The sequence below is a fragment of the Adiantum capillus-veneris genome, chromosome 23, assembly GCF_014529385.1.
Source record: "Adiantum capillus-veneris isolate H3 chromosome 23, ASM1452938v2, whole genome shotgun sequence".
NCBI lineage: Eukaryota > Viridiplantae > Streptophyta > Polypodiopsida > Polypodiales > Pteridaceae > Adiantum > Adiantum capillus-veneris.
The window spans coordinates 37,365,891-37,374,309 of NC_140953.1; the positions used below are offsets into that span (position 1 = coordinate 37,365,891).

General features: G+C 39.2%; 1 pseudogene; it reads right to left on the reverse strand.

Moving 5' to 3' along the window:
• Nucleotides 1–3,768: 3,768 nt before the first annotated feature.
• Nucleotides 3,769–7,996, reverse strand: LOC147427652 (uncharacterized; annotated as a pseudogene).
• Between the last annotated feature and the right edge of the window lie 423 nt (nucleotides 7,997–8,419).

Sequence of the window (8,419 nt, forward strand, 5' to 3'; positions counted from 1 at the left end):
CACGAAGGAAGAGATCACAAAAAGCAACGAAGTCAAACCCTAGTTTGAAGACCAACATAGGGACTGGTGATGACCTTGTATATATGAACGATGTTGAAGAGGACTGATTCAGGTGAAACCATGGAAACTAAAATGACCAATAGGAAAGAAAACAACAAGGAAGATCATCATGAGCCACAATGGCTAGGATCCAAGAAGAAGATAGGAACAACACTTTAATTTCTATCCTGCCCAGAATAGTGGAAGCTCATCACACAGATTGGGATTTGAAGTTGACATCAGCTCTATGGGCTTATCGTACTTCTTACAAAGTGGATATTAATTGTACACCATTCAAAATGGTATATGGCCAAGACGCAGTTATGCCATGGGAGTTTGTAATTCCTAGTCTATGGGTAGCTTCACAAGAAGGTTGGGATGGTAACCCTTTAGTTGAGAGCTTGTATATGCTGGAGAGATTAGATGAAGAAAGAAAATTGGCTGTGCAAAATGCACTTGTGGAGAAAGAAATGGTTTGATCGTCATTTAAAGAACAAGGATATCAACGTTGGGGATAAAGCCCTTATGTATGGAGTGCGTAACGAAAACAAAAAGTTGAAATATGCGAGAAAAGGACCATATAGAGTATGCAAAATCACCCCACAAGGTACCATTTGTGTGGAAACTCTTGATGGAGTTGAAACCATTGGATTCCTCAATGGGAGTAAATTTAAAAGATAGTATGATCCTTTAAGTCAAGAGGAGCTACATGCGAGACCCATGTGAGTCAAATCCTGTAATGATAAAGCCGATTGAAGATTGTGGGAAGAGAAAGATCATAGAACACTACACACCTCATCTGAAGCTAGTTTGGGTACCCAAGCGAGAATGACTTGTTTTGCTCGGCTCAATTATAGAAAAAACAAATAAAGCTTCTTGCTCTTCATGTAATTCATATACAAAAATAGAAGCTTCAACACAACCTCCACCTACCATTGTAAACATCCATACAAACAAGAAAGAATTTTCACCTCCCGTTGTAACTTCACCACCTACAACAACGTTGCAAATAAAATCATGGGAGAGTACCTTACCACCCTTGCAACTAGATGAAACGCCTAGGGAGTTCAAAAACTATTGGTCAAAGTCTTCACCCATAACAACTTGGAACAATTGGTTTCAAAAGGTGACGACATCGTTCCAAAAGGTATGACCTACCCAAGGAAGGGGGGAGTGCTTGTTGACATCCATCATTCACTTGCTCCCCTCTTAACCTTCCTCCCTGACCTCTCAATCTTCTAATCTTAGAGAATGTATATATATAGCCTTATACTCACAAAAACAAAAATAAAAAAGTAAAAGAGCAAGAGCCACCAAACAAAAATCTGGAAACCTACAAGGTCTAGTACATGACCTAACATCATAAAAACACATTATGCACAAGGATACAACCTTTTAACATGGCCCTTATAATATTTGCACTCTAACCATCATCTATCTGTGTGTACAAATATGGCTAGTACACTAGAGTTAGCCACTCCTACCTTGGGTGAGAGGTACCCTCTTTACTTTTCACAAGTGTTTCACATAGTCTATCCGGTTCTATTTTGTGAATGGGATTTGGTAGATACACTAGCGTATGAGAAGAATTCAAGGAATTGGAATGACTGATATGTCTCTTGACCACGATTGATCCCTACTTAGTAGAGAGCGTCTCTCTGATTGCACAAGCCTACTCTTTTGACCAAGATGACTATAGACGTCTAGTGACGTTCTTAGTGAACATTTGTGTCTCTAATGATGAGGAAGAGTTACATGATTACACGGATGGCACGTATGGTCTCACGGATGACTTTGTTTTTCTCAACGATGACGAGGATAGGGGTTTAGACCTAGGGCTACCTGCCCATCTATTCAATATCCTGTTCCCTTGACCCTCTAGGGGACTGCAAATAATTAGGTTAGGGTTCCTTATTTTGTTTGATTGTGTTCAATAAAGGTTGGTGCCTCTTCCCACTGATGTGCCTCCTAGAGGTATTCCTTGTGTTTTCTAGTGTGTGCAGGAATGCATTGTAGTTGTTGGGATTTTGAGTCTTTGTCTAGTTCACTCCTCAAATCGAGCGCAATCATCAACACAAACAAGTGTTTTTTGTCCATTAACATTGCCCCTTGTCTTTTTTTTTTTGCATCCAGGTTTGTTTGCTTTAAATGTGAATGGTAGCACAATATTTAGCACATTTCCTTAGATTAAACATTAGATTCTATATAATTTTCTGTCAAAATCCCTTGTCTAGGTTTAAGAATCAAGTAGTCTGATTAAGCTAGTTTGACCAAGTTAGGCATTAGAGATCTTCTCTTAATACCATGGAGAATGCCTGCCTAATAATCAATGGTTACTTTAGGTTCTTAATCCGATCTAGGCAACATTGTGTGCAATATACTAGGGTTTTCTAGTGGGCTTGGTCCCTATGACCTTTAGCTTAAGTATTATAAAGGGAGTTTACTAGTGTGATGAGCCTAGGAAGGGTAACAGTGTCAATATGACCCCCCAAAGTTACAAAATGATTTGGTACTTCACTCACATGTATTGCCTATGGTACTAGAGCCCTAGAGGTTCTAGTGTGGGCGCTTTTCCTGAAAACAAAAAGCCCAAGGCATACAAAATAAGCACACACACAAAAATTTGGGGGGACAAAGAAAAGGGAATAAGTCAGGTGATGATTTCATGAGCAATTCCTTTTATAGTAGCCTAACTACAAGGTCTTCTAGGTATATCCCCTCTAGTCAGCCCTCGAACATGAAATTCTTTGCTCTCACGATTAAACAGCTTAATTGACCAGAGAGAATTGAGAAGCTTGCCCATGGTAGAAATAGTTGACCCCTAGTGCCTTTCAATCATTATATTAGCGACCCCAGACTCGTTTATTTTTTGACCTTTACAACTGCTTATCCGTTTGATTATTTTGTAGTTTAATGTTTACTACTTACAAATTGTTTAATATTTTGTTACCAATCAATTTGTGTGCCTACAACTGCATATGCTTTTTATTGTATATGAGAATGTAATTACTGTGCCAATTTTGGTTGATTTTGTAGTGATTGAAGAAGGCTAAGGACATTCAATCTCGAATGCTCTTCCACCTCAACGAACAGGCTTCATCTATGTGAATGGATCAAACTCTTATAAAAGGTCCATTTGACCTAAAAAATCCTCATTCTTGGAGGTGCAAGCTAAGAAGTGTTCTTGCTCCATCTCTGTCTCCTTCTTCTTCATGTGCTCACGTGTGTATGTGTGTGTATGCTTGAGAGAGAGAGAGAGAGAGAGAGAGAGAGCATGTGTGATCGAGCATTGCGGAGGTGGCAAGGCGGTTGAGCACGGCGATGGTGGAGGCTCCCTCTTCTTTGCAGCACAGGATCCTTCATGACAGAAGCATTGAGCGGTAAGTGACACACCATTGCTACTTTGAGCTTGCTAGGATTGTCTAGTTGTGAGCTTGCAGCCATTTGTGGCTCGCACACGGTGTTTTGGCAAGTCCCCAGCCTTTGACACGTGAGGAAAAGTTTCTCCACTTGGTGCTTGGAAGGCTTAGCTGTCACAAGCATGTCTTTACATAGCCCTAATCATCTTTCATAGTAGATTGGCAAGGTCTACTACATGCTTGAGAGACTAAGCTGCTGCAAGCTTGATTTAGGATATGCATACACTTAAAACTTATGAACATTTAAAAGAAGTCTTAGAGTCAAAAGATAAAAAACTATTTATAAAATATACTTGTTCATACCCTATTCTTACCTTTGACAGGAGTCATTGTAAGTATTTACAAGGTTTACATTATCCTTTAGCTGGATGGCTTGCATCCACCTTGCATCTTCAAAAGGATAATTCTTAAATTCGATAAGATATTTTTGGATAGTCTTACCACTTCTTAAAACCTTTTCTTCATGTTGTAGAACGCTCTTTGGCTTCAAAATCTCTTCTTGACTCTCAAACTCAAGTGGTTCTTCAATTACTGGTTCTTCGGGTGGCTCGCTCTTATGGCTCACATGAAAGGCATTATGAATGAGCCAAATACTTGCTAACCTTAACAAGTTGTTGCATTGATAGGATTAAGAATTTAAAATGTTCCATAATATCTTTTTGCTAACTTAGCATAATATTTATGGTGACCCGTTGGGCGTCGGTGTGTTCCCTTGCCCGTAGTGTGACTTAGGCGTGCTTTTGGAAACTTGAGCAATACCCAATCATTTTCTTTAAAGGTCAAGGCTTGTCTATGCTTATCAGTAGCAACATTTTGCTTTTGTTGCATGATGGATATGGCTCCTTTGATCTTTTGAAAAGATTCTTTAAGATCTCTGCTATACTCATTAACAACAAAATATACTCCCAAGTGTCCCTACTATCAATGGGAGCTCAAAGGGTGCCTTTCCTGTAGAAGTATGGAAAATGTTATTGTATGCATACTCTACCAAGGATAAATACTTTTCTCATTGATCTTTTTTATCTACTTTCGTAACATAGGCTTTCAGTAGATCAATGATGGTTGAATTTGCTATCTCACTTTGGACATCCATTTGTGGATCTACTTTCGTAACATAGGTTTTGAGTAGATCAATGATGATTGAATTTGCTATCTCATTTTGGCCATCCGTTTGTGAGTGTGATAGGCCGATGAGAAATTCAACTTAGTACTCAAATTCTCAAAGAGATCCTTCCAAAAATTGCTAGTCATTCTTGGATCTCTATCGAATACTATCGACGTTGGTAAGCCATGGTACTTAAAGACCTGTGAGATAAGGCGGTTGCCATGTGGTGTGATTAAATAGTCTTATTCACCGGTATGAAATGCAATTGCTTACTAGACCGGTCTACTATTGTCCATATTCCCGTATTTCCATGTGTAGACTTGGGTAATCCAAAGAAGAAATCCGTGGATATACTTTCCCATGGGGAATCAGGTATATGCAATGGTTGAAGCAAGCCAGGTTTCTTCCCTCTATCATACTTTGTCTTTTGACATAAAATGCATTTGACAACATAGTTTAGTATGTCTCCCTTGATTGTTGGCCAATAAAATTACATCTCTACCTCGTGGGAGTAGCTTGAGTCCCTCTATGTCCTGCATAAGGTGGAACATGCGATTCGTACATAACCTTTTAACATAAACTAATCGTAACGCATAGGCTATTGCCATAGAGAAGATAACCATCTTGCACATTGCATATTTCCTCTTTCTTCCCTAGTGCAATAGCTAACATTACATCTTTGAAGTCTGGATCCGTAGCATACTCATCTATCATAGAGGATAGATAATTGTGAGTAGCTACCGTGAGTAACCATCTTGCACATTTTATGGCTCCTCTTTCTTCCCTCGTGCAATACCTGACATTATATCTTTGTAGTCTAGATCCATAACATACTCATCTATCATAGAGGATCGATCATTATGAGTAGCTATCAATACATCGTTCACTTTTGGCCTTCGTGAAAGTGCATCGGCCACTTGGTTGTGCTTACCAGCTATTTGAGCAATATGAAAATTAAATTATGAGAGAGTGTTTGCCCACCTCGTTTGCTTATCACTTTTAATTTAGTTTGCATCAAAAAGTATATGAGACTTTGATGATCCATGTGGGAAATTGTATGCTTTGCCGTACGTGTCAAAGCTAGGAACTTGCCTATGCACTATGTGTGAGCCTCGAAAGGCTACAAACACACAACTAGAAGAGCCCAGCAAGCTCAAAAGGGGTAGGGGTGTGTCACTCATCGCTCAATGCTTCTGTCGTGAAGGATCATGTGCTGTGAAGAACAAGGAGCCATCATCGCCGCTGTGCTGAACCACCTCGCCACCGTCGATGCTGCCGCAATGCTCGATCACTCTCTCTCTCTCTCTCTCTCTCTCAAGAATATACACAGACACACACACATCTGTGAGCACACGAAGGAGAAGGAGATAAAGATGGAGTAAGAGTACTTCTTAGCTCAGACCTCAGAGAATGAGGATTTTTAGGTCAAATGGACCTTTTATAAGAGTTTGACCCATTCACACATAGGTGTCCATAGTAGCCGGTCATTGCAAAACTACTATCAAAATAAGATAAGTGATGCGCCTCTCATTGGAGATCACCTACACACCTATTGAAACAACAAGCCCGGTCCATGATTCAATCAAATAAATAATATGCGTCCGACAAAGGTGATAGGGTGTCCGTGAGGGTTAACATGCCCCCCTTCCTGATGTAGATTTCGTCCTCGAAAGCTATTGAGATGAAGTCCGTTCGTCAAGGTAGAAGAAAATCCGAGATTGAATGTCCTTGCCGTCTTCAATCACTACAAAATCAACCAAAATTGGCACAGTAACTGCATTATCATATACAATCAAAAAGCATATGCAGTTGTAGGCAGACAAATTGATTGGTAACATAATGTTAAACAATTTGTCAGCAATAAACATTAAATTGTAATATACTCAAATGCATAAATAGTTGTAAAGGTCAAAAACTAAACAAGTATGGGGTCGCTAATTTAACGGTCAGAGGCACTAGAGGTCAACTATTAATACCATGGGCAGGCTTCTCAATTTTCTCTCGTTAATTAAACTATTTAATCACGAGACCAAGTATTTCATGTCCGAGGGCTGACTTGAGGCTATACCTAGAAGACCTTGTAGTTAAGCTACGATAAAAGGAATTGCTCATGAAATCATCGTCTGTCTTTTCTTTGACCTCCCAAAGTCTTTTCACACTGATTCAATTTTGATGTGTGCTTATTTTGTAGCCTTGGGTTTTTTGCTTTTCAAGGAAAAGCGACCACACTAGGAACCTCGAGGGCTCTAATACCATAGGCGATACATGTGAGTGAAGTACCAAGTCAAGCTGGGATTTCTCTTTCAGCTTAAGATTTTACATTATTGTGGCACTTTTTGATTTTATTTTTTGTTCATTTTTAGCATTTTAATTTTGTAACTTTGGGGGGTCATATAACATTGTTACCCTCCTAAACTCATCACACTAGTAAACTCCCTTTATAATACTTAAGCTAAAGGTCAATAGGGACTAAGCCCACTAGAAAGCCCTAGTACATTGCACACAATGCTGCCTAAATTGGATTAATAATCTAAAGTAACCATCGATTATTAGGAAGGCATTCCCCATGGTATTAAGAGAAGATCTCTAACTCCTAACTTGGTCAAACTAGCTTAGTTAGACTGCTTGATTCTGAAACCTAGATAAGGGATTATGACAAAAAATTATATAGAATCTAATGTTTAATCTAAGAAAATGTGCAAAATATTGTGCTACCAATCGCATTTAAAGCAGACAAACATGGATGCAAAAACAAAGACAAGGGGCAATGTTAATGGTCAAGAAACACCTATTTGTGTTGATGATCGCACTTGATTTGAAGAGTAAACGAGAGAAAGATTCCATGAAGTTCCAAATCCTGACAACAATAACACATTCTTGTACACAATCGGAAACAAAAAGAATACCTTTAGGAGGCACATCAGTGGGAAGAGGTACCAACACTTATTGAACACAATTAAACAACATAAGGAACCCTAACCTAATTATTTGCACTCCCCCTAGAGAGTCAAGGGAACAGAATACTGTAGAGGTTGGGAGGTAACCCTAAGGCTAAACCCCTATCCTCATCATCATCAAGAAAAACGAAGTCATCATCTGTGAGACCATATGTGCCATCACTGTAATCATGTAAATCATCTTCATCATTGGAGGCACAAATGTTCATTAAGAACATCACTAGGCGTCTATAGTCATCTTGGTCAAGAGGGTAAGTTTGTGCAATCGGGGAGTCATCCTCTATCAAGTATGTATCAATCGTGGTCAAGAGATGTATCAACCATTCTAACTCCTCAAAATTACTCTCACATGCTAGCGTACCTACCAAATCCCATTCACAGGCAAGCATCGGAAAGACTATGTGAAACGCTTGTGAAGAGTAAAGAGGGTACCTTTCACCCAAGGTAGGAGTGGATGACTCTAGCAATCTAGCCATATCTGTACACACAGATAGATGATGGTAGAGTGCAAATATTATAAGGGTCGTGTCAAAAGGTCGTGTCCTTGTGCATAATGTGTTTTTATGATTTTGTGTCATATATAGAACTTGTAGGTTTCCAGATTTTTGTTTGGTGACTCTTGCTCTTTTACTTTTCTATTTTAGTTTTTGACTTTATATATACATTCCCTAAGATTGGAGATTGAGAGGTTAGGGAGGAAGGTTAAGAGAGGAGTGAGTGAATGATAAATGTGAGCAAACACTTCCCCCTGGCCCTAGGTATTTCATCTAGTTGCAAGGGTGGTAAGGTACTCTCCCATGATTTTATTTGCAACGTTGTTGTAGGTGGTGAACTTACAACGAGACGTGAAAACTCTTTCTTGTTTGTATGGATATGTACAATGGTAGGTGGAGGTTGTG